This window comes from Peromyscus maniculatus, chromosome 21 (assembly GCF_049852395.1).
Source record: "Peromyscus maniculatus bairdii isolate BWxNUB_F1_BW_parent chromosome 21, HU_Pman_BW_mat_3.1, whole genome shotgun sequence".
Taxonomy (NCBI): domain Eukaryota; kingdom Metazoa; phylum Chordata; class Mammalia; order Rodentia; family Cricetidae; genus Peromyscus; species Peromyscus maniculatus.
In genome coordinates this window covers 10,122,167-10,148,366 of record NC_134872.1, presented here as the reverse complement: position 1 = coordinate 10,148,366, position 26,200 = coordinate 10,122,167, and the positions used below count along the sequence as shown (strand labels likewise).

The window sequence follows — 26,200 nt, the reverse complement described above, 5'->3', positions numbered from 1 at the left end:
GCTAGTGCTGGGCAGAGGCTGGCCTCCCTGCTGGAGAGGGTGACGTGGCTGTGCTTCCTGTGGGGCCTGTGGGGCCTGTGGAGGCTTCCTCCAGCCTCTTATCAGCTCCTGGGCTCCTTAGGTAAAGACGCTTCCTGTGCATTCATCTCAGGCCGTGAAGTCAGCGCTCGGCAGATCTGGCCGAAGCACAGGGAAGGCTTCCTCTTTGGGGAGTGAAAAGGAACGCGGCCTCCCAAGCTTCAGGAAGGAAAGCCCTGGCTTCCTGGTGAGAGGGAACAAACACGGGGCCTTGACTCCAAACCCAGAGGAGCACGTCAGAGCCTGGCCGCCTGGGACATGGACAATTGGCTGGCCTGGTCCTGAGGCCGTACTCGCCGATGGTTCTGACCTTATAAGACAGGCCAGTGAAACTATGGGGCTATGAAAAGCTAAGGCTTTTCCTGGGGGTCGCTTGGCAGCCTTGCCCAAGCTGAGGTTCAGCCCTCCGGCCCAGAGGCCCAGGCTGCTGCGCTCAGCAGAGCCTGCTGGAGGCCTGGGCTTCTCCTGCTGATGCTCAGAGACCCATGTGTGAGCACTGTGAGCCACAGGTATTCTTTCGGTGCCCTTCTTGGGTTGCTCTGCAGAGAAGCTGGGCATGGTCCTCTCACTCGACCTCCTGCCGAGTTTCCCCATCTTCAGCAGCTGACCCGGGCCTCGGGCATGAGCCTCTGTCCCCTAGCTGGGGGCAGGCACTGTGGGCACCCTTGTTTTTCACCACTGGGGACATCCATGGGGACCTCCAGGGTAAGTCAGACACACTGCTTGTTAACGTCCCTTGGAGCTTCTGACGGATAGCAATTGGAGAATCGGCCCAACTTCTCTCCTAGCTCCACATGGGTCAAACCCGAAGTGTGTCTGAGGCGCTGATGGGGGACCTGGTTCCGTCCTTCCCTACTCCCTTCCTTGGGGGGCAGGGGCAGGGACAGAGGTCTTCTCTACATAATCTTGAGCCCCAACGCAGGTCTGTCCCAGGGGTGAGGAGGAATCTACTCTAGCAACTATGTGCTGTTTGTGCTCCAGCTGTCTGTCAGCTGTCCCTTTACCCATGAGTCTCTGGGCACCTGAGGCCATTGTCATTCAGAGAGGAGGGGGAGGGGACCTGCTTCTTGGACAAACCACTATTTATCTTTGGCTCCCAAAACTATGGCCATAGGGCAGGGAGGTGGAGCATGGTGTGTGGGGGGGGAGTCTGTCTTCAGGACACCGAGCCAGCCAAGCACTGGAGACTTTAGACAACACCTGGAAAGGTAGCGTGGCTGCGGCCAGCCCTGGCTTCTCCTATTATACACTCCCGGCTCTGTTAGTCTGGTGGTTACATAAAACTCCTTATATAACCCGGGCAAAGGCGGAAAGCCCCATGCAAGTCAAAACAACCCCGCATGGGGCAGGAAGCCTAGATGGACAAACACATTCCGGAAAGTGGTGACCCACTGCTAAGGACCGCGCGGTCACTGCCAAGAAAGGGACAGGGCAAGCGCCGGGAGAGAAAGTGGTTGGACAGGTACACAAACGGATACATGGATGGCAAGCACTGGCGGTCGGTGCAGCCTGCAGGGCACGGGTTGGGCATGGTGTGGCCTTGGCCTGAGGGTCTGAGCTGCTAGGATTTGCTGTGCCCCACGATGGTGCCCTCTGCTTCTGTGTGGCTGTCCCAACCTCACGCCAGGCCCAAATGGCTGGGAAAATCTTGTCCTACAGCCCCCCGCCCAGAAGGCAAGCTGCCCCCCTGTCCTTTCTGGCTCCTCCTACTGCCGGGGTCTTCTTCAAAGGACATCAGGCTGCACAGTGACCTGGCTCCAGGTTCTGGATCCTTCGTCTCAGCCCTCCTCCCAGAGTCTTTGCCCCTCTCTGCCTTTTTCTTCTAAGAACTTGTCCTTAGATGTTTGAATCCAGGGTGCTCCAACCTGAAAAGCCTCGACAGAATCTCACTCATCTGCAAAGGTCCCTTTTCCAAAAAAGCTCACATTTATGGGTTTTAGGGGACGTCTTTGGAACGAGAAGGTCCCCCCTACCCTGGATGTCCTGGCTGTTCCTATGGGCAAAACCAGAGCTGGATAAGTGCTACTCAGAACAGAGCTGGCCCGGGACGAGGCCTGAGCAGAGGCTTAGGCCACCACCCCTGCCTGGTGGGGATTGGATCTGGGGACATGTGGGCCCAGATGATGGGAGTGTTGTGGGGGATCAAATGGATAAGAAGAGGGCCCACAATCTGTGAAGACCTAGAGACTTAGCCAATCTGTTCCTAGCCTAATGGTGCTTTCAGACATGCTCACCCCCTGCCCATGGATTCCCCTGGCTAGTTTATAGGACCCTATACATCAACCTGTTCAGCCACTATGCTGAGCAGGGAGAAAGTGGGATCCTGAGGGGTGTGTTGTTGCCTCTGTGTTCTGGTAGGCACTATCCTTAGCCTTAGAGAGTGTCTAAAAGCAGCTCTCTCTCTCTCTCTCTCTCTCTCTCTCTCTCTCTCTCTCTCTCTCTCTCTCTCTCTCTCTCTTTCTCTCCATCTTCTAGACACAAGCTTGTCCACCCAAGCTGGTCCCACCCTGCCTTCAGATGCTGTTTGTCCTGCCCCTTCTCTGGGGCCCTGGTGAAGGTGAGGTACATGCCCGCTGCTTTAAGTTCCTCTCAGGGTAGAATTTTAGCTGGAGCAGTGCCCAAAGGTGAACTAGACCCTTTCCACGTACCTAGCCCACTCACCAGGAGGTCTTGGAGTAGTTGCTTCTGCTCAGGCACACAGAGACAGGACCCCAGCAGGAGCCTCCCACTCTCTCCCTTCTGTGGCTGGCTGGGAGCCTGGAAATAGTTATCTCCCACAGGTGGCTATCTGAGGAATGCTCCCAGAAGTCCCGGAAATAACTCAGAAAGCAGGAGTTACTCACGGGAACTCCAGGGCCAGTTGAGCAGACTCCGAAAGGCAGCATGGAGGGATGTGGGACTCTAGGGTACCAGTCTTGACCAAGAAAATGAGAGGGAGCCCTCAAGGGTGTTACAAAGGTCCCTGTGGTGTGACCAGCCGACCTATTTGTTCTCAGGTAGCACCTTCCTGTTTTCCTGGGATCTGAAGTCCAGCCCTGAGTCTTAATCCTGGGCCACAGGCTCAGATGCCATATGTGCCCCACTAGCCTGGTACGGGATCTGCTGCTTGCTCTGCCTCCTCCTGCCAGACTCTGCCCACCTGGGATCTTGTGTATCTTATTCCCTATGTATTGATACATAACCGTCGGTCAGTCCTTGCGTGTTTTGGCAATAACTTCCGCCAACATTCTGAACTTCTGGTCACCCTGGTTTTGACCACTGCATCCTTATGTAATTCCTGCCCAATGGACTCAGGTCCACTACTTGACTGTTTGCTTCACTTTTTTTCCCCTGGTCCCTTGTTTAAATATTTCCTCATGTTCCCTAGTGGCCTTTGCCTAGGTCTCCTTTGTCTTTAGTCTTTCAGTGGTTTCTCAGAGATTGCAATGCACCAGCCTTGACCTTTGTGGCCAGCTAGTGTCTCTTTAAATGAGTATATATAAACACACACACACACACACACACACACACACACACACACACACAGACCTGTCAGAGTTGGTGTGCGTGTAACTGCTGTAATCTAGATATGAAACGGCGTGTCTTCACCCCCTCCATCAAAGGCGTATGTTGAAGTCTTGGCTTCGAGCTGGTGGGTTGTAGGGAAGCCATTGGGTCATGAGTCCAGGGGACCTAGCTGTTGCTCATGTGGATGGCAGAACTTGGTGTTAGCCACCAGTGCTGGTTTTACAAACACTAGAACACAATGGGGTGTGGGGTCATGGAAGCTTCTACTTAAACTTCAAAGGAAGGCCTTGGAGGACCTGTGTGTGGTACAGAGTCCCCGTGAGGGTTGGGATCTCTGAGAGGGAGTTTTATGCTTGGAGCAATAAGGATGACGTCTGTGCTGCAATGGAAACTCCGGGGAGTTATGGGTGCTGGGAACATGGTTTATCTATAGAGGAAAAGTCACTTGTGGTTAAGCAGAGCCAGCCTGGGAGAGAGAACTCATCAGGCAAGGCCGAGGAGACAGACCAAATGCATTCTTCTCTGTAGGGTGAACATGATGAGCCTTTGGGGAGCAGGGATGATGTGTTGTACCTTGAATATGAAGTGTCTTCAAAAATCACTCATGTGGTACGGGCTGTTTGGCAGTGATGGACTGCTAGAAGGTAAATGGATTGTGAGAGCTTCAACTGACCAGTGGGTGGATCTATCCATGGATTTATAATTTGGCGGCTTCATTGAGAGGGGCCGGGAAGTAGATCATTAGGGGTGTCTACCTTGTCCTGGGTCTACTTCTCACTCTCTCTCCTGTCTGCCTTGAGGTGGGTCTCTCTCTCTCTCTCTCTCTCTCTCTCTCTCTCTCTCTCTCTCTCTCTCTCTCTCTCCACCACTTGCTCCTCACCATGATGTCCTGCCTCCCCACACCCAGGCTTAGATGCTACCGAGCCAGCTGACCATGGGTGGAAATCTCCGAGACCTTGGGCCGTTAAATCATTTCGCAGATAACCCTGTCACGACATCAGAAGACAACAACATCAAGACCCCGAGAGCTTCACTAGCCTGGTGTGCTGTCTCACCCGTTAGGCACGTTTTAAAGAGCTTTTACATCTAGTGTCAAAGTACCCCAGAGACATGGGCATACCACGACTCCCGTCTCCTCCTTCATTCCTAAAGATCTCAGACACTCCGGGGTCATTTCCATTCGGCCTGGGAGCATCCTTTTGTGTTTCTTCGGGAAGTCTCTGGTAGTGAAGTCTCTTTGGGCTCTTTTGTATGAGAATCCCCTCCCTTGATTTCATACCTGAGGGGTTTCCTCTGGCCATGGACATCTAGAGTTATAGTCTTGGAGATTTTGTTCATTAAAGATGATCGCTGTCTTCTGACCTCCACATGTTGTCTCTAATGCTTTTATTTAATCTTTTTCTGTGTTCATTTACTTTGTTCCTGGCTTCTCTTTAAGTCAGTAGACCTGTAAGGATATATTTAGGTTTATTGAAAGATTCGGAAGAAGGCAAGAGAATTCTCATGTGCCCTGCTCATCGCCCTGTTGAGCTTTGTTCCAGGTGGGGCATCAACAAAGGTTTGGAGCTGAGTCCAGTAGCTTTGGGTCCACTCTGGGTGTTTTACATCCCGTGGTCTGGACAAAGGTGTGGTGACTCCCTCTGCAGCATTTCACTCTCATCCACGTTTTGCCTACTCCTTTCTCCTTCCCTAACCCTGATAACCACTGTGGCATAGTTTCTTTGCCTGTTCACATGGTAAAAAATACTCTGAGAAAAAGGAAACTTGAGGGAGAAAGGATTCATTTTGGCTCACAGTTCAGGGTACACAGTCCATCCCGTCCATCCCATCCATCCCGTCCATCCCGTCAAGGAAGGAGCTTGAAGCATCCACAGTGAGGAAACAGTGATGAATGCTGCCACCCCCCAGCTTCCTTTCTCTGTTTGTGCTGCCCAGGATCCAGCCAGGGAGTGGTGTCACCCAGTCTTCCCAATTCAATAGCATAATCAAGACAGTCCCCCATAGACATGCCCATCTCCTATCTCCCGTGCAGTTCTAGACTCTGTCGAGGTGACAGCACTCTCCACCACATGCTGACCTGTCACTGTCTCTGTTTGGCTGTTTCCCGGATGTCACGTAGTGAGAATCATGTGGTTGGTGCCATTTGAGCCTGGCTTCTTTTACATACTGACATGAGTTCAAGTTTCTCCTTTTTTTTTCTTTTCTTGTGGGCCTTGGGCATGTGAGGTACAACCCCAGCTTTGCTTCGTGTCTTTTTGTGGCTTCATGGTTTTTGATGAAAAAAATAGAATCTGGAGCAAGAGAGGAGGGCCCACCTCTAGAAAACACACATGCCCACACCATGTGTAGAGTTTATGGAGTGTACAGCATTTTGTAACAGGCTCATGCCGACCCCTTCCAACTCCTCCAAGTTGCCTAGGTAACACTGCTGGCAAGGGGTATCTGCCTGTCTCCTGCTCAGCAAGGTTACTCCTAGGATGGCTGTCTGGTGCAGAGCGGTGGTGTGGGTTCCCATGCAGTTTGTCCCAGGACAGCTAGCTGAGGTCTTGGGACTGTTGGAGACGTTTGTGTCACCGTGGAAACTAAGCAGATGTTGGCAGGTGGTGATGGTTTCTGAAGCTGACTATCAGACCGTGATAGGAATCAATGCGGGTTTTTATTCAGAGCCGTATAAACTCACAGAGCTGTTCAAAGCCCCCACCCCCCCATCCCCCGGTCTGGAAGGAGGGCCAGTGTGGAAAGCAGCACACTGTGGGAAAGGCAGTGGCCCTTCAGCAAACCTGAACATTTGCAAGGAGGTGGGAGGGTGTAGCCGCCGCCGTGGCAGTGAGGTGAGCAGTGCGGGTGGGGTGGATGCAGCCATGGCAGCCAGGTGAGGAAGACCTGTACTTGTAGCGGGAGAGGGAAGGCTGCACAGGGGTTTGTCTGTGTCTGTGGCCCAGTGGGATATGCTCAGACTCTGTGGTGTTGGGCTGAGCCACATGGGATCCTCCTGATGGAAGGGCTCAGTAGCAGGGCTCACAGGAAGACGGTGTCCCTCATATCCTCAGGTACTGCATGTGTTCTGGACCCAGAGTGCTTCCTGGTCATACCTGGCGTCTTTTCTGCCCCCTTTCTAGTGTCAAGTGTAGGCAAAGGGATCCCCAGAAGCACCTGGAGCTGGGCCCTGGAATATGTGTTTTGAGAAAGAAGAGAAACAACACTTGGACTCCTTAAAGTTTTTAGTTGTGAAGGATTTGGCTAATAAATGTGACCAAGTGCTCTTCAAGGAGCCGTGTTGAGGTCAGGATGCGGTCAGTGTGTGTTCTGGCCCTGAGCAATCAGGCCTGCTGTGCCCAGTACTCTGGAATGTTCTGAGGGCCTGAAGTATGTGTTGGCCGCTTACTCTAGAGCTATGGGAGCAGACCTGGCAGCTGCAAGGAAACTTCAGCGGGGATGGAAACCGAGGGGTGTGTCCACCTCTGCCTGACCTTAAGTTTGCTTCTCAGGATCAACAACCCAGGAGTTGGGGGGTCCCTTCACTGGGTGGTCATGGCCTTGCCACGCCACCCAGCCTTCCTCAAAGCAGAGTCCCTGAAGCTTCTGCTCTGACGTCAGCACCAAGACAGCCAGGAGCCCTTTCTCCCAGACTGGGTGTGCTCTTGCCTGAGATAAACTAAATCGAACAAGGTTAGGAACTTGCAATGTGGTGGCGATACCCACCCGGTGTGGGGGAGACATTACTCGTGAGCCCACAATGAATAAAATGCAACTCCACTCTCCCTCTTGGTTTCTCCACAGTCAGCGCTGTGTCAGAGCCATCCAAGAAGAAGCAGCCACACACCTGCTGGGCAGGTAGGAGCAGCCTAGGAATGCTCTTCTTGTGCGTCTAGACATTCCAGGCCGACCACAACCTGCCTTTGTGACTGACAAGTCCGCCAGAGCGAGGGTGTGCCTCATGAGTCCTGACATGGGGAATGCCACGAGTGGGCATCCGCTGGGACAGGACCTTTGCTATGGATAACTGGTGTGTTGGGGGCACTGTGGGAGGAGACTAACACCTGACTGGCTTTGCTTGGCTGGATAGGTAAAGGGCATTAGATCCCAATACCATTGGCTGATGGTACTTACAAAGCGACTCACAGTAGAACCCTGGTGTTTCTGCTCTGTCAGGGGAGCCATGCCCAGACCCTAAGGCCACGCGAGCAGCTCCCGGAAGATGCCACTTTTTCGAGGACACCAGAGAATGATGAATATCTGCCTGCTTTGTGGCCCAGGCACTGTGACTTCAGGCTGGCAAGGGTAGAGCTTGGAGTGATACTCTGCTGTGGCTGTTTGGGAGTTCTTGAGAAGGGTGTTTCCCAAGCTTTGTGACACGCTACAGGTGTGTGTGTGTGTGTGTGTGTGTGTGTCTGTGTGTGTGTGTGTGTGTGTGTGTGTGTGTGTAGGCCAGAGGACAACCCTGGGTGTTGTTCCCTAGGCACTAGTCACCATTTTTTTAGGCAATGCCCCTCACTGGCCTGGAACTCACCAAGTAGGATAGGCTAGCTGTTCAGAGAGCCCCAGGGCCCTTCCGTCTCTACCTTCCCAAAGCCTGAGACTGAATTCAGTTCTTTGAGCCTGTGAGGCAAGGACTTGACAGACTAAGCCAACTTCCCAGCCTCCGTCCCATCCTGCAGCAACGTAGTGTGAAGAACACGCTCCTAATATGTGTATATGTACTTATTTTTAACACATGCCACATGAACAAGTGCATCAAACTGTTATATGGACAGCGAGGTAAAGACATCTTGCGCATTCTAGAAAGCCAAGGTTAGTATCTAAGCGTTGTAAAAGTAGCTTTCCCTGCCACCCCAATGCATTTATTCCTTAAGGACAGGCGTCTCACCCCACCCCCACCCCCCACCCCCCACTGAACCCTCAGCTCTCCTTACGTGATCGTAGACCTGAGCTGTGCCGCACAGTTCAGGTTCGCGCCTCACAGTTGACATTTCTGACCACATATCCGAAACCTTTCATGATACATTTTTTTTTCAGACGTGGAGAACATTAGAGAGAGCAGTATCACACCCCACCTCGGTGGGTCTATCTATAGTCCTCTGTACCACTCTCCCCAAATTCTTCCTGAGTTCTTTAAAAGCAACCCCGACCCCATTTCATCAGGAAATGCTCTATAGACTAAGGGCTCTTTTGTAAACCTAGTCCCAGTGCTCTTATCACACCGAATATATTAACGAGTTCTCTGATATGATCCAGCAGTCACTGTTGAAAGTCCTTGGGTCGGCTGCTGTCTTTTTCAAGTGGGTTTGTTTGCACACAAAGTTCAGATACAACTCTGCGGTTTCCTTTAAGCTCCCTGCCCCCTGTTTTCAGCCCTTCCCTCCCCACTCACCCCTTCCCCAGCTCTCCCACCCTGGCCTCTCCTCTCCTCTTCCTTCATCCATCAGTCACCATGGAAGAAACCTGGTTATTGTCCTTTCGAGTCTCCTGCAATCAGGATACTGAGTGCAGTCCTGTCATGTTGTCTAACGTGTTCCTCTGTCCCCGAGCTGGATGAGTCCAGAAGCTTAATTATATTCCAGTATGGCCATGATATTGATGATGAGAATGATGATGATGATGATGGTGGTGGTGGTGGTGGTGGTGATGGTGATGGTGGTGGTGATTATAGTGATAGTAATGGTGGTGATGGTGATGATGGTCATGATGATAATGATGGTGGTGGTGATGGTGATGGTGTGGTGATTATAGTGATAGTCATGGTGGTGATGGTGATGATGGCCATGGTGGTAGAGATGATGGTAGGGATGATAGTGAGATGTCCTCACAGGTGGTGTGTTTTTCCATTAGGAGCAAATCGTATCTGGTTGTTTTGGATGGATGGCTCCCTATGAAGAAGGTCCAGGGTTATCACTGTGGAAGTTGCTGTTTTCTTCCTGCTGGCCAGTGTAGTTAGTTTGCCCTTGAAGACAATTGTCTGGTTCAATATTTTGTTATTTATTTATTTATTTATTTATTTATTTATTTATTTATTTATTTATTTTGCAGGGAGAGACAGGATTTCTCTGCATAGCCCTGGCTGTCTTAGAACTCACCCTGTAGACCAGGCTGGCCTCGAACTCACACACACACACACACACACACACACACACACACACACACACACAAGAACTTCCTACTTCTGCCTCCCACAGTACTTGGATTATAGGTGTGTGCCCTCACACCAGCTAATTATTTACTTGTTTTAAAGGCTTTCTGCATGTGTGCATCTCTCTGTCTCTGTCTCTGTCTCTGTCTCTCTGTGTGTGTGTGTGTGTGTGTGTGTGTGTGTGTGTGTGTGTGTGTGTGTGTGTGTGACAGACAGAAAGGGGTATCCCTTGGAGCTGGAGTGGCAGCAGTGATGCTCAACTCTTCATAGCTGAGCAGCAAGTGCTCTGACCACTGAGCCATCTCTCCAGCCCCTTCTTAGTTAGTTTGTTTGTTTATGGTCAACATAAGGGTTCAGTTTTGCCTGCTGCAAGAGGTGTCCCTGCTGCTGGAGTGCAGGACCCCCAAAAGAAGCAGACTCATAGAAGGCTGGTTTTGTGGGGGTCACTTTTAGGGCTACCTTCAACTTCCTATGTCCTGTGTCACTGGGAAAATTTCAAATGGCTACTTGGGAGGACATCAAGGCATGAAGTGAGGACAGGACCTTGGCAGGTTCTCCGCCGGCCCTGCCATCAGCAACAGGACTATGGTAGGGCCTTCCTGCCGCAGGTCAGGCCTGTCCGGAAGGGGCAATAGGCAGGTTCGTGTCAATGAATCCAAGAGGAACAGTGAACTTTGTTGGGGAGGAGCATGACAGTGACACCCTTCCTACCAGTGATCCAGGAGGAAGTGAGCCTGATGTCCTGAGATTTCCCTTCTCTCAATACCTAGAAATGCACCGACTCCCACTAGCTTGGCACCTGGAGGACCTGGAGGCGTGATGGTTTCCTATGAAGCCCATCCTCTTCAAGGCTGGCTGAGAAAAGCTGGCGAAATGAATTATGGGAGAAATGGGTTTAAGGAGTGGTGTGTGTGTGTGTGTGTGTGTGTCTGTCTGTCTGTCTGTCTGTCTGTCTGTCTGTGTCTGCTTAGAGAAATGAGTTACTAAGAAAAGCGAGGCTTGGACATGAAATGATTATTTTGTTGTTGCCCCGGTTACTGCTGTAGAGGGGAGCAGCTCATCATTGTTCACTCACTCTACAGGTACCGCAGGCTGTGATTACGGACGTGGTTGCGGAACACAGTGTTGTCCCCATCCACAGGACATGGCCTTTGCCACCTAGGGCTGGCTGCTGGGCAGGAGCTCTGGTGGGCAGATGGAGTGGATACTGCACCCCAACCATAGATCTTATGGTCTTAGCCAGCTGGCAATACCCTGCGGTGGTATCCACTAAGAATGCCAGAGCCACAGCATGATGGAAGGGCTGGCCAGGGAGCCTTAGTCATCAGTGCTCCAGTGAATCATGGCCTGGCACCTCCAGGCTAAGTGGTGATTTGTCAAGGCAACTGGAGACAGGCCCCAGCTGGCTGGCCGCCTCAGGCGCAGCCTGGAGTCAGGGAGGCGAGGAGGCCCCAGGGGTGCCTCCAGATGAGGCCAGGAGCTGGTCAGGTTACAGGGTCGTTCTGAGAGCCCAGAACACGGCTGTTCACCCGGACCGTGCTGAAAGGAAGCCTCCCCATCTTCAGGGGACACAGGACAGGACTCTCCAAAGCTGCCCCGCCCCCGTGGAGTTCGACTTGAAAAAAGAGAGAGAGAGAGAGAGAGAGAGAGAGAGACAGACAGACAGACAGACAGACAGACACACACACACACACACACACACACACACACACAGAATGGCTAGGCCCTTGGACTGATGATGATTCTCCTCCCCCTCCTCCCCATCCTCCTATTTTCTTTTTGTTTAGTTGGAAATTGAAAGGCTTTATTTTCTATGAGCAGTTTTAGTTTTACAGAAAAAAAAAAAAATGATGAGCGTACAAAGAGACTCACATAGCCCCTCCCCCTGCAGACAGACTCCCCATGACTGTCATCTTGTTCCGGGGAGGGACAGCCACACTGATGGGCTGGATATTCTAGCATTTAGAGAAATGTATAGCAGCATGTGTCCCAAATGACAGTGTCTTGCAGAGGAGCTTCCCCCCTGCTCCACCCACCTCTCCCTCCCCTGCCCTGCATCCCAGACAACCACGGACAGTTTGCTGTCTGCGTGGTCTGCCTTTTCCAGAGTGGCCTGTGGTTCCACTCTCACAGCATGCAGCCCGCCTGGTTCTTTTCAAATGACAGTGTGCAGCATTCTAAAGACATTCGGGGGCGTGTCAGTGTTGCGGCCCCTCTGGAGTTTTATTCTCTAGCGCTTGAGTGTGGACAGCCAGTCTTGTGTTCTCTTACACTTCCTTGACTCCAACTGAGTCCACAAGGCTGGGCCACTGTGACTCCTGGGATTGCAAGGAGCCAAAGGAGGTGTCTCAGCAAGCTGTTCAGACAATGAGGAAAGGGAACAAGGCCTCAGCTCCTCCAGGGTCTCAGCTCCTCCAGGGTCTCAGCTCCTCCAGGGTCTCAGCTCCTCCAGGGTCTCAGCTCCTCCAGGGTCTCAGCTCCTCCAGGGTCTCAGCTCCTCCAGCCCTCAGCTCCTCCAGGGTCTCAGCTCCTCCAGGGTCTCAGCTCCTCCAGGGTCTCAGCTCCTCCAGGGTCTCAGCTCCTCCAGGGTCTCAGCTCCTCCAGGGTCTCAGCTCCTCCAGCCCTCAGCTTCTCCAGGGTCTCAGCTTCTCTAATCCCTCAGCTTCTCCAGGGTCTCAGCTCCTCTAGGGTATCAGCTCCTCCATCCCTCAGCTCCTCCAGGGTCTCAGCTCCTCTATCCCTCAGCTCCTCCAGGGTCTCAGCTCCTCCAGCCCTCAGCTCCTCCAGGGTCTCAGCTCCTCTATCCCTCAGCTCCTCCAGGGTCTCAGCTCCTCCAGCCCTCAGCTCCTCCAGGGTCTCAGCTCCTCCATCCCTCAGCTTCTCCAGGGTCTCAGCTCCTCTATCCCTCAGCTCCTCCAGGGTCTCAGCTCCTCCAGCCCTCAGTTCCTCCAGGGTCTCAGCTCCTCCAGGGTCTCAGCTCCTCCCACCCTCAGTTTCCTAGGACACGCAGCAGAGGGAACCCCTCCCCTGGACATTTGTGCCAGTCTTGTCTGTCCCTGCTTTACCTGAGGCCTCACCAGGGTAACCAAAGAAAATAAGCTCCCTTCACCTTCTTAGAAAGCAGCATAAGCCTAGCTGTGCATGTGTGTGCTGCAGGCGTGTGCACTGGGTTCTGTGTATACTTGTGGGTTGTGTGAGTGTGCTCATGAGTGTGTGCACTGCATGCATGCCAATCGAATGTGTGTGAAGAATGCTTTAAAGGTGAGTGAGACAGATGTGTGTTATGAATGTGTGTGTGTGTGTGTGTGTGTGTGTGTGTGTGTGTGTGTGTGTGATGGTTATTCCATGCACAGGCCAACGGACTGCCCTGCTACGCAGACATGCCTTGAGTTGTGGAAATGAAAAGCCAGGCCTCTGCTGTGGGGCCTGGAGGCCAGGGAGGTGGAGGCTTCTATTCAGCCCGTGGACCTCAGGAACACAAACATCAATAATTCAGTGTTTCAAAACTTCAGAAATCTCTACAGTTTTTTTTTTTTCTTCTTCTCCTTTTGATTCAGGGTCTTAATGAAAGTCCAAGCATTCCAAGGATAGTTTAATATTTAAACAGTTGTCTTCACTCTGAAGGTCAGCCCAGCGTGTAGGGAGTGAGACAGGGCCAGGGTTGGAGGAGGTGGGGGAGGGGAAGAAGGGGGATGGGGGATGAGGAAGGTCTACGCTCTGCCCCGACTGGCCCGTGGCCAGCGCCTTTTCTGCCTCAGACTTCTAGATGTGTCAGGTAAGTCTTTTCACGAACACTGAGTCCCCAGGCTCCCACAAGGGACCTGCTTGTAGTCCTTAAGCACGAGGCATCCGTGTGTCCTGGCCACCCGTGGGGCCTCCCTGCTGGGTACAGATACCTGACTGCTAGGGGTGGCCCCCTGAAGGAGACCTTGGAGGCAGGGCTCTCCCAGCTCGGAGGGTGCTGCGTGCTAGCTCAAGGCTGGAGCTGTGGGATCTGTCCTTCACAGCAGAACTCTTTGAGACACACGGGAGCTGAGACAGTTGCAGCAGGGCCAGAGGACAGGACTGTCCTGGGTAAGTAGGAACAAGGGAGGGGGAAGCTGGGGCCCCTGCCGCACTCGTAGCCTTCGAGTTAAACTGTTCACGGCCTTTTCCAGTTCGGCTTTGCCTCGCCCGAAGAAGGCTTTGCCAGGAACAGTGAGCTGGTTTTCAAGTGCAAGGGGGCTTCATTTATTTGGCTGAGGGTGGTTTAAAAAGCCAAATACAGCTACGGGCTAAAGCAGAGTGCACTCGGAGAAAGCAGTTCCGAAGGACAGCCCAGGCTGGGCGGGAGGGAGGCTGTCCACCTTCGGGGTCTATGGGGATGATGGAATGTGACAGGCAATGGGACACAGCTGATAGCCAGGCTGTGTGATCAGAGTGTGTTTGACCATTTATGGTGCCCACACTCCAGAGTCTTCAAATGGAAAAGCATCCAGACCCCAAACCACGCGTGAATGAGGAGCCTGGTGCCCTCCCTGGCCATGAGCCTGTCAGTGTGCCCAGGCCAGGGCTCGTAGTGCTGCCTCGGGAGCTAATGTATAGAAAAGGCCCAGGGGCTTGCTCACGGCAGAGTTCGTAGTGGGCCAGTGTTAGCCGCTGTGCACAGCGTCTCTGGGCATCTCTGCGGAGATGGGTATTGCTGAGCACTGGTATGCTCACTGGGTCCAAGGAATGTCTGGCGATGGACTCTTCACCCCTGACCCCAGCACCTTCTCATGAACCTGGGAGCAGCCCTGATATTCCGATCTCACATCACGCAGGGGTACCCTGTCCCCAGCCCTCCAGATGACTCCCAGCTCTCATTAGCATCTTGCAAGGTGGGCTTTTTCCTGCCCCAGGCGGAAGTGTCCACAGGGGTCTCAGAGTGCTCTCTGGGGCCTTCCACCCCCTCTCCAGCCTACTTCCTCATCAGCACCTGGACTGTGCCCCGCTCTCCATGAGACCTAGCACTCTAAGACCTCAGGACATGCTACACATTCATGCAACACCACTGAATGGAGCCAGCGCCACCGTGAGAGGTTGAGTGGGGAGGCTAGTTGCCCGCATGGTTCTGCTTCCAGGAACCCCTGCGGGAAGCTTGTAAAGGGCGGGAGCAGCCTTTTACAGGGCCTGGAGAGCTGACTTGCCAAGCGCACCTCTGAGGCTTCTTTGAGGAGCTTTAGATTTTTGCAAAGGCAACATAAAAACAGCTCTTACAATGGGGACCAGCTCACACTATAAGAGGCAGGAGTTGGGGGTCCACTCAGTACCCCTGAGTTCCCCTTGACCCCTCAGAGTCTCCCAGGGTGTCCTTTCTTCTGACCTCTGACCTCCGCTGCATGTCCAACTCCTCTCCATGAATGTGTGGCTGTGAGTCTAAAGCTGAGGAAGAGCCTGATCCCAAATACCAGCAGCCAGAGAGCATCCGGTCCCCAGCATCTGGCACCAGCCAGCCCCACCGGAAGCAAGGAGGCAGCGCCTCTGACCTCAGGGTGCTCCTCTGGAGTGGCCAGGACAAGGCCCCGACAAGCCCATTCAGCAAGTGGCCAGCCACATGCCAACAGAGCCTGGAGACAGAAGCCACCCACCAGCACCAACCAGAAGCTCACCCGAGTGAGTCTAAAAGGTGGGCAGCCCGGGGAGGGGGGGGGGGGGTTGGGGGGGGAGGCTGTTCTGGCAGAGACATTCCTTTGACTAGCACCCCAAGGAGAAGTTCTTGACCTTGATATCTGCTCGTGGAGACGACTCAGAAGATGCTCATTATTATTAGGTCAAGACAAGGTGTGCCCTCCCTCCCCATCACCCCACCCACCCATCCATCAGGACCCCAGGAAGCTCTGCCTCACTCACAGCTGCCCACAGGTTGCCACACATAGGCACAAGGCCTTCCGTGGCTAGCGCTTCCCACTCAGCATTGAGTTCCGGCGATGACAGGTGGCCTTTTCCGGCATCACCCAGGTGGCTTTTTCTCATTGCAGTGTGAGTATTCGCAATGCAGCTTTGACCCTGAGCCCGAGACAGCGAGGGAACTGTGGCGTGCACGCCCCGGTTGTGTGAGTGACTCTTGCCTGAGAGTCCCAGGGCCACCCCTGCTTCTTCCTTAGTCAGAATAGCACGGCCTGTGGATGAGTTCGTTGGGTCATGTCCACGTCTCTTGGTTATCCCGGTTGTCTTAAAAACAGCAGACCTATGAGGGAGAGTGCACCTGTGCGCCACAGCTTCCCCCACACTGGGCTGGGACACTGGCACAGGGGGTGTGGGGGGGTTGTGGGCACTCTGCTCCCAGCGTTTGCAGGGTCAGCACCAATGATGCCAGTGGAGCCTTGGGCCACTCCGCCGATCGAGGAAAAGACCTGCCCTCTATCTGGAAGGACAACTGGAGAGATGAAAGTGAGCAAAGACAGACAGACAGACAGACGCCCAGGGCAAGCATTCCCACTGCTCTCTCAATGGCTCACCCCATCCCAGGCTGGTCCTGCTGCAGAGTAGTGGCAATAGTTTGTCCTAGGTGCTGAGTTTCTGACCACACATGGCTGACTCTGCTCCACAAGACCCTACCGTGGATATCTGCTTCTCGTGACCCTGTTTTACCTGTAAGGCCTGCCTTGGACTTGGGGAGTGGATCAGTGTCATGCACCTTGGCATGTGTCTCTGAGGTTCCAGGTCCCCCAGGGACAGCAGTGCTGGGGAGGTGCTGGTTCACCCAGTGTGGCTCTGAATGGACCTCAGGGACTAGGATCAGGGCTGGGTACCTATCCAGGGCTCTGGGTGCATCACACTGAGGACTTGTTTTTCTTAAAACACATACTGTAGTGGGCAAGGTGACCCACAGTCCCAACACTTGGAGGGGAAGGCAGGAGCGTTCTAAGTTGATGTCATTATGGACTATATAAGAAGATCCCGTCGTATAAATAAATAAACAAACAAACCTACACACTGTATTAAGTAACATTTCCTAAAAATTCAGGTCAGCTCAGAACCTCACTTTCATTGGGAAATAGGATCTTTTTGAAAGTGTTGCTTCAGATGAGGTCACGCTGGAATGGGGTGGCGCTAATCCAGTGATCATGTCTTTATGAGAAGGGGGACGTTAGATTGATAGTCTAATATGGAGATGGAAGGCAGCTTTGTGACAAGAGGCAGAGGCCGCTGGAGTGACAGGAGGAACCCTTCCTGGAGCTGTTAGAGGAGGCGTGGTCTTGCTCCTTAGCTTCCAACACCTTCTTGCTACTTGAATCCCCCAGACTGTGGCAACTTGGACACTTAGCCATACAAAATATCCTGAAGACTGCTGTCCGGGACATCTGAAGCCTTCTTTCCACAAGGGTGACACTAACAATGACCGTCACCTACTCAGGGACCTTTCTCCAGTCTCAAAGGCCCTGCCTGTTCCTGTTCTGACCACTCAGGTGTTCACCCACCCACTTGGCGCAGGGCCAGGGCTCATCAACCCACACATGTCCCCAGGGACAGGGTTGCTCTGAGGGCCCAACCCCTGTGAGGGTGGTAGGGAGGAGAGCAGCCTCCGCTGGAGCGGTAATCTTTGTTACTGTGGTACTGTAGTAACTCTACTCCCCCAGGCCAGCTGTCCAACAGCCACGGAAAGTTCCAGAAAAAAAAAAAATCCTTGGCAAACTCCTCCCGTGCCAATGGACCTGAGAGTAGTCTCTGACTTGACAACACTCACAACATTAAAATCAAGGACACTGGCAGTACAGGGTGGAGTCACAAGGATTTGACATCCTGGTGGCATGGGGTGGAGCTGGGTGGGGCAGCTGGCACCATCCTTTAGGAAGAGGCCTGGAATGATCAGAACCTCTGGACACAACTCCTAAGCTCCAGCACCCGATAGCCAAATACACCACCAACAGCAGCCAGGTGACTTCCACAGAGCGGTCCCACCCGCAGGCACTGGACTCTGAGTCCACCCAAGAGCCCTCAAAGAGAATAGGTCACATGAGGGTACATATTCACTCAGCCTTGATGGGCAGCCCCACGTCCTCTGTGGAAAGAACCTTCCATCTGGGTCCTGCAGAGCCCAGGCTTGTGGAGTCACCTGTCACCCAGGGGCAGCCTCTCAGGAGTCTCAAGCCTCCTCGGACCTGCTTCTTTTTGTCCCCCACATTCTGGAAAGGGACCCCTGAGATCCATCGGGGCAGCACAGGGGGAGACGCCTGGATTGTCCTTTTAGAGGGAGAACACGCCAGGGAGACTTGTGGAACCAGCATTTGCCTCTGGCCAAGGTCAGAACCAGCAGGCTGAGGAAGGGGATTGCCCGTGGGATAGGACAGCTTAGAGGACGGGGCCATGGAAGGTACAGGGGGGAAAGATGGGGACGGCCAAGAGACTCAGAGAGAGGACCGACCGACCGGCTGTGAGGATTAACACAGCCCAGTCAGTGTGGGCTGAGGGTGGAGGGGGTGGGCAGGATGACAGGTGAGGATGACTCTGGTCAGCCAGGCTCCCGTCTAGGGCCAGCTGAGCAGAGAATGTGGGAGGTCAGTGGACTGGACCCTCTCGAAATGCTGCCCACCGGAATGTGGAAGCGGAGTCTCGCGAAGGTCGGTAGCACGGGAAAGATCCTGATAGTACCCTGATGGCTGCTGACTTAGATTGGGAGCTGGTCTCGCCAAGTTCTCAGCCGGCCCTCGGCCCTTTGCCCTTTGTGGCCCCAAAGGGGGGCCTAAGATAGCGGCTCGGGACTGTGAGGAGTTCAAATTATATCTGAGAAAAGCCCCGCACCGTAACCGGGGCCTCTCCGTGGTCACCCCAGTGGGTTTCTGGAGAGCTAAGGGGTTTGCACAGCTAAGGGGTTTGTGTAGCTGCTCGGCTGGGGCTGTGGTACGAACAGAACATGAGAAAGTGGGGGGCAAGGAATCCCTGTGGGGTAATGCTTGCCCTAGCCACAGGCACCCCCATGTCTGCCTGGGCCGGGGATCACAAGATTTTGCTCCCGAACATACGGCTACGGGGTTGCTCCTGGGGCAGAAGTTTCTAGACCCTATTTTCTTGGCTTCTATTTTTATTCTCTCTCTCTCTCTCTCTCTCTCTCTCTCTCTCTCTCTCTCTCTCTCTCTCTCTCCCTCCCCCTCCTCTCCCCTTCTCCCTCCCCCTCTCCCTCCCCCACTCCTCCCCCTCCCCCTCTCTCTCCCCCTCCCCCTCTCTCACTCCCCCCTCCTCTTCCTCCCCCCTCCTCCCCCTCCCCCTCTCCCTCTCTCTGAGACAGGGTCTTATTACATAGCTCACACCGACCTGAAACTCCTAGTCCTCCTGCCTCAGTCTCCCGTGTGTGCCACAGCCCAGGTAAAGCACAGCTTTGTCATCATGGAGGCGTGGGTGGGTGGGGAAGCCAACGCACCAAGGACGTGGCTGTCTCCGATGAAGGGACTCGTTAGACTGTAGATGGAACCATCCCCAAGGGAAGCCACACAGGAGAGCCAGGAGGCAGAGGGGGGCAGGGAAAGGTGGGCAGGGGTCAAGTGTGGGTTCCGTGGGAGGGAACTGGTGAGGCCAGGCAAGCACGCAGCTGAAGACAGGCCAGTGTGGGAGTGAGAACCGTCGTTGCGGGCTGTGACAAATGCAAGGAATGGTGGTCTGGGCGACGTGGGGACTAAGGACTGCGGTTGGGTAGGCAGTATCTGAAAGACACCCTGTAGGGAAACCCTTGGATGGATGTCTCTAGGAATTGACTTAACTTGCGTCTGTCTGTCTCTCCAGAGACGGCAGGGCCCATGTCAGGGATTAAGATAAAGAAGTTATAAAATGTAGTTGTTCTATAAAATGTAGAGTGATCGGAAGGGAGGCAACAGTCAGGTGATTGACATGGCCATAATGGGTGTGGCCAGTAGTCAGTGCAGTATATCTTTCACCTGTATAAGCATCCCTTATCCCATATGCTGGCATCTGGTCTGATCCTCACAGGGACCTAGTGCCCCATGTGGCCCTTGAACCTGTGTGACTAATTCTCATCCTCAAAATGTCTTCAGAGAATCTTGAATGGGGAGAAAGAAGTGAGTCTCAGGACCAACCCAGGCTTGGAAGGCATGGTGGAGACCATCCACAAAGGGTGGTGGTGTAGGGCGATCCCCAGAGCTTACAGGCACTCCCACAACAGAATCTTTGGTTGCTAAGGGGTCTCTCTGATTTCTCTGGCCTCTCCCTGAAAGATGTCCCAGCCACCAGCCTCCCTCTTCTCTTTCTCCAGGCCTGGAACTAGGCATGGTTGGAGTCAGAAGGGCTGGACTGCCCCAGGTGTGAGGATGCCAGCCATATGCCAGCAGCCAGTACACAGCCTGGAGTCTCCGCAGGCTTCCCCAGGAACAGAACAGAGGCTCCCCCTCAGGTTCCTCTCTCCGGGGGCACCAGCAGTGTTTTGACTTCCACACTGGTCTATGAGGAACCCCCCAAGGCATCTGCCGGATGTACTGTCAGAGGTTTCTGGAAGACAGATGGCCAAACGGAAGTTTGGGATGAGGTGCAATGGTGTGGGTGCAAATTCTAACGACGCCTCCTCAGCTGAGAAGAATTCTTGGTCTTCTCTGAACCTCCATCTCCTCCGCCTGTGAAGTAGAAAGGACAGCAGACGTTCGTCAGAGAGAGCTGTGGAGACTGAGAGCTGGGGCTGGGCAGGAGGCGTGAGTCAACACCAGCTGTCATGGGTGCTGAAGCACCAGAGGAGCAGGGAGCTGGGAGGGAGACGAGGGCTCCGGAGCGTTGCCTCCCCCGGGGCAGGAACAGGGCACCTATCAGAAAGAACACTGGGACCCAGCCTGGTCCTGGCTTTACTGGGAAGGCTGGACTCCAGCGCAGCACAGCACAGCAAAGAAACGACCAGATTGCAGGATCCAGCAGGCCTTGCTGCCCGGGGCCCCAACTGCAAATTTTAATGGAGGGAGCTGAACAAACTAGAGAAATCCCCAGGTTCACACATGACTCTGTATCTAGAAAGAACCTTCTGGAAATGCAGCTCACCCTCCCTTCTTGCCTCATACCCTTCGTGAAGGCCCCCTTGCAGAAGGACCAGACAGAGAGAGAGCAGTTTGGGAAGCCAAGGGCACCCAGCCTCTGGCCCAGGCAGTTGCTGTGGGGACCAGGCTGACAGACTGTCCCACAGAATGCCCTTTTGCCTATCTGGACTGTAGCCATGGCTTCTGCCCCTGATCCAATGTGGCTGGTCCTTGCACTGTCCTCTGTGGACATGCTAGTTCATTCAAATTGATTTTTTTTTCTCCCAAAGCCATATTGTAAAGAACAGTTTTCAAAAAAAGAGTTCAGCCTACCCCAACTTTCTGTGGCCACAACCCAGAGATCTTACATGACTGTCGGGCCTGCATGCTTCTTCTGTCTTTGTTGTTGGGCCTGGGGGTTCTGTGAGCCCATCTGGTACCTGCCCATCTGTGGTGCCACCCACACTGGCCTTAATGGAGCTTGTTCTTTTAGGAAAGCTATTCGATGCAGAGAGGAGGAAGGGATGTAAAGTATCTGTTGGCTGGCAGGAACCACCAACTGCATTTGATGTTTAATTTGCTGTGAAGTTGGACACACACAGTTGGCTCTGCCCTGGCAGCAGACAGGCCCAGGGTGACCCTGGTTAGAGTCCTGCTGGTGTCTCCAGGTCTCCAGAGCAACTGAGCACAGGGAAAGCTGAGCCCTGCCGCGATGTCCAGTTTCTCAGAGCCACCTTCGGGGCCACTGTCCACGTACACTGCAAGCCCAGGCCGCATTGGACCCAGGAAAACCCAAGTCCACACTGCCCATCACAAATTGGACCCTGAGGGGCAAAGCAGAAGGGACAGGATGGGTGACGTGGTCCCCAGTCAGCCTCATTCTGGGAGCTCAGGAGCTTCGGCCTACCCAATTCAGTGGAAATGCTAATTTTTTTTGTTTGTTTTTGCTTTGTTTTGTTTTTTCGAGACAGGGTTTCTCTGTGTAGCTTTGCGCCTTTCCTGGAACTCACTTGGTAGCCCAGGCTGGCCTCGAACTCACAGAGATCCACCTGCCTCTGCCTCCCGAGTGCTGGGATTAAAGGCGTGCACCACCACCGCCCGGCGGAAATGCTAATTCTTGCCCATAGCTGGACACATCCTGATCACAGAGCCACAAAAGGAGAAATTTCCATCAGCTGTTGCACGTGAGTCCACGTAAGTGTGTTCAAGACCATGCAGGAGCATGTAGCATTCAGCCTCATCTGGAGATGGAGTCCTCACAGAGGTGCTTCAGGTGAAACAAAGCCATTAGGGTGGACTTGAGCCATCAGGCCTGTGTCCTCAAGACACAGGGAGGGAAGACTGGTGAAGATTCATCTTCCCCTGCCTCAGGGGACCCAGCCCTGCAACAGCTCGGCCTTGGGCTTCCAGCTTCAGGACCCCTGAGATAGTGAAACCTGGCAGGAGCCTCCAGTCTCTGCGCTTTGATCTACAGCCTCAGGACATTTGCACAGGACTCCCCTGGTGTTAGTTTCTGAAGCGTTCTTTCCCTCCCTCCCATGCCGGTGGAATGGCTTGAGGCAGGTGGGCTCTGCATGGCAAAGGCCTCTGAAGTCCCACGGGTCCCTTCACGGGTGGTGGGTGGGTGGGTGGGTGGGTGAGTGGGTGGGTGCGTGGTTGGGCTGAGGTCACCCGTCCACCCACCACCTGGCTTTGGGGCCCTTTGTTCTGCAACCCTGGGAAAACTCATCTGCCATCTCAGCAAGGTGATGGCGAGTGCCCAGAGCCTGGCTGGCTCCTGACGATGCTGGGACATCTGTCCCACCCACTCTCTGTGGAATTCACATTGCTTTCGGCCTAATGTGATCTGCCCCAGGGTGTCCTGCAAGTTCCTGGCTGTCAGTGATAACCAATGACAGCCGGGACCAGGCAACAGCATGGCATGGCTAAAACCGGTGGCTTTGTATGTGAGACAGCCCATCCCTGGTCTCTTGAGGCACTCTGTGGGCATGCAGATTGTCCCCTTGGGATGCAGAGTTTCTTAGAAGTCAGGACTGCCCCATCTCGACGAGCCTGTGTGCCTCTGGACCCCAGGTGGAGTGATGTGCGGTACAGAGAATGTGAGACCGTACTGGAAGGACTCTTGGCAACCACGACGTCACTTCTCAGTAACCTGAATGTTGTTTCAATTTAGATCTTAACAGATCAGACTTCCTCAGGTGGGTTCCCCAGGAAACCCCAGTGGTCACGCTAGAGGAGATGCAGCTGCAGATGGGATTTTCCCAGCATGCTCTGCTTGGCTGGGCAGAGATGCAGTCAGGTAGTGTTACAACTGGGGGAAAGAGGGTACCCCACACTGAACCCCCTCTCAAGGCCTCTGGAGGCAGAGAACTACTTTCAGCAGCCAGGGATGACTTTGTTACCGGTCTGAGTTCCAGTACATTCCACAGCTCTAGCATTGATAAAATGCCATTAATCCTAGTTGACAATTATATCCTACTTCAAGTGGGATCAATAGGCTCAGCTCTGGAAAAGAAACAGACTAACAGGAGTATTTTGACAGTTGATGGCGCCAAGTCCTGGGATGAGGGCCTTGAGTGGACAAAGGGATGGATTGTTTATTTCTGCCTCACTTGCCCACACCACCCGTCTTTGGCCTTTGGGTCGGCCTTTCCTGCTGGACTTCTGTCTGAATGAGCCAACAGGGCAGAGGGGAGGCCATCACTCATCCCAGCCCCCTGCCCTGCCCTTGGGGTTCAAGCAGGTCAGAAACCAGTGTATGGCTCGACAACCTTCTCTTTGCTCTGAGCTGCCTGCTTGGTCCACACATAACTTGGCTTAACGTGAGTCCCCAAAGGGCAGGCCTGAGCCTGGACATGAATAAAGGAAGTTGTTTTTGGAGTCCATCCCAGGAATCCAATCGATCCCCAATGGGGCCGTGGAGATCGAAGGACAGAGAAGCTTCGAGAAGAGCTGACCGCGGTGTGAGACAGTGTCTGCCTTCTGGGGCCCCAGGTAGAGCCTAGCTCTGTATTATAGCCCTACAGTGATGCCAGGTGGCCATGAGCAGCTCCCAGCTGACCTTCGCTCTTGGGGTCTCAGACGGGCGGAGTACGGATTGCCGTCTAGCAGAGACGTATGGGTACAGACCAAATAAAAACCATTTTCTTTCACCTCATTGACAACACCTGGGCCCCTCTGTGCTGCTCGGTATCTGTCTGAGCTGAGTAAGCTGTCCAGGGCTGGTGGGGTCATAGAGGCAGAAGGCAGGCCACAAAGCATGGGACAGGTTGGAAGCAGAGAAAAGCTTCCCTGGTCAGCGTAGGGGTGACGCCATCCCTCAGCCAAAACAGTAGCTAGAGTGTCATGCTCTGCCACGAGGCCTGGTCATTAAGGAGGAGGGACATTTGGCCTAGTTCTCTGGAGTTCTCCTTATACTAATGTCTGGGGGAGGGGGTGGGAATCTCCATCTCAGTCACTTTCCTGGATCGTATTTTGATAGGGATTTTAAGTACACAGCGCTGACCCTCGTCCCCCATGCAGCTCTGTCTCGTCCAACGTGATGATCTCACTCTTTCCTGTTCGTTTCCAGTTAGGCTGACTCACCCTGACCTCTCCAGGGGTCACCCCGGCAGTTGGGTGCTCTAGCCAGGCTCCAGGGTAAATAAAGGGAGCATGCACGCACACAGGCCAACTCAGACACTCAGTACACTGTCGGCGTAAGTGCGTGTATGTGGGCATGGGCGCTTGCAAGTACAGGTATACACATGGCAAACACCCATTTATGGCCAGCGCAGAGCACACACACAGTCCTGGGTACATATAAATGTATGCATGTGCACACATGAGCAAGCACTTGCACACTCATGTGCACACACAGAAAAACAAACACACAAGCATGCCCAGAGTTTCATCTGTGATTATGCAGTGATTATGTACTAACTCACCATTCATTAGACAGTGGCCTTGGAAGCCTCGTAAGCGGCGTTCCAGGCACTGAAGCCAGCAGCAAGCTTAGCACCATTGTGGACTGACCTCCTAGGAGAACCCCAGGAAGCGCCTGGTTGTGCCTGGCCTTACACAGGGCTTTCATGAACTGAGGATCCAAGGTTTCCCCATAAAAGGAGTGTCCCCGAGTTGGTGAGGCCTTCCACATCCCGTCCAGCGCTGACTTCCCTTGGGCAGGCTGCTGGGAACGGGGCATCCTCTCACACTGGTGGAGGTACTTGGGGAAGTCATGGCCACTGAGTGTACTGTGTTTATCCTGCCGGGGACTTGTCTTCCCAGTGTCCCCAGTGTCCCAGCCTGCCCATGACATCCAGCTGAGTCTCTTTCTCTCTCCCATTACCCCATCAAAGCATTTGTGGTTTGGTGGCTTTGGTATGGCTTGTCTCCTCAGGGCCCCTCCCCCTACAAGGCATAGAGTGCCCTGATCAGGGCGGAGGGTAGCAGGGGACACCAGCCCAGGGGGCTGAGAGACCTACATATAAAATGAAGGAGGGGACACTGGGGCTGCGTGTGGCCAAAGTGACCTGAGCGATATGGCGAACACGTTCTGAGTGTCTGTGCTTTGCCTCGCCCAACCTAGGAGTGTGTGGCTCTACATGGGACCCACAGGGGAAGCCGGGCTGTCCCAGTCTCCCTCAGAGGTGACATTGGAACCCACGCCCTGGGAGGGCAGGATGCTTGCCTTTGTTAAGCGGCTCTTTGAAGCCTTCCTACACCCGCTTCCAGCTCCCTGTGTTTCAGTGTGAGCCGTGGACATAGCACAAAGCTGTGCACACAGGGCTTACTGCAGCAGAAGCCCTTGTCACGGTGACATTTGAGAGATGCCCGGGTTAGCTTCCCTTCCCTTCCCTTCCCCTTCCCTTCCCTTCCTCTCCCTCCCTCTCTCTTCTTCCCTTCCCTCCATTATTTCTTCAGCAGAGGGGACTCAGGCACTGAGTCCGCCAGGCTGCACTGGTGCCCTGCCCCCCACCTCGGCCTCGTCTCTGCCTCTGCTGTTCACATCCTGTGTACTCCCACCCAGAACTAAGCCACCTCCCAGGGGCTGCTGTCAATCATCGCGACATCTTTCCTTTCTGGGTAGTGACTGTGGGTGGACAGGTCAGCCCCCGCAGCCAGAGCCAGTTGGACCCTCAGGGGGTGTCTCCCTGCAGATTGGAGGACAGGGTTCCAGCATGAATAGGGCCACTTTCCCTGGGGATACTTCCCTGTGGCTCCCCCAGCCATCGGAGCTATGCAGTGAGGAGCAAGTCCGTGAAGGGCCTTCACTGTCAGCCATCTGCCTCCTCTTCCTCCTCCTCCTCCTCCTCCTCCTCCTCCTCCTCCTCCTCCTCCTCCTCTCCTGTGACTCTTGAATTTAAGTCATAAAAAGGGAAAAGCCAGGTGCCAACAGAGATGCTTCGGAATCTGTTCTGGCCAGACCCATGACTGGAGGGTACACCATGCCATCCAGACTTCCTGTCGCTTCCCTGGCTCCACCTGGTTCCTCCCATGCAGGGCAGTGCCAGCCTCCGGGAGAGGAGCACCACCTATTTGC

The 26,200-nt window shown here is 54.0% G+C and overlaps 2 long non-coding RNA genes across 7 annotated transcripts; both read left to right on the top strand.

Annotated features, from left to right (window-relative positions):
- LOC143270035 (uncharacterized) lies at positions 1-22,289 on the top strand. 3 transcript variants are annotated; one of them, XR_013046898.1, is made up of 8 exons: positions 1-265; positions 7,074-7,254; positions 7,366-7,419; positions 13,720-13,786; positions 15,029-15,359; positions 15,557-16,326; positions 18,960-19,036; positions 19,938-22,289. It is a non-coding gene; the product is annotated as an uncharacterized LOC143270035 (long non-coding RNA). The 3 variants fall into 3 exon arrangements; XR_013046897.1 differs by having other exon boundaries at positions 7,366-7,948; XR_013046896.1 differs by lacking the exons at positions 1-265; positions 7,074-7,254; positions 7,366-7,419 and having other exon boundaries at positions 13,398-15,359.
- On the top strand, positions 1,270-4,952 carry LOC121824804 (uncharacterized). Of its 4 annotated transcripts, XR_013046893.1 has the most exons (4): positions 1,270-1,540; positions 2,554-2,635; positions 4,114-4,229; positions 4,493-4,952. It is a non-coding gene; the product is annotated as an uncharacterized LOC121824804 (long non-coding RNA). The 4 variants fall into 4 exon arrangements; XR_006066802.2 differs by lacking the exon at positions 2,554-2,635 and having other exon boundaries at positions 1,293-1,540; XR_013046894.1 differs by lacking the exons at positions 1,270-1,540; positions 2,554-2,635 and adding an exon at positions 3,590-3,682.
- Positions 22,290-26,200: the final 3,911 nt, after the last annotated feature.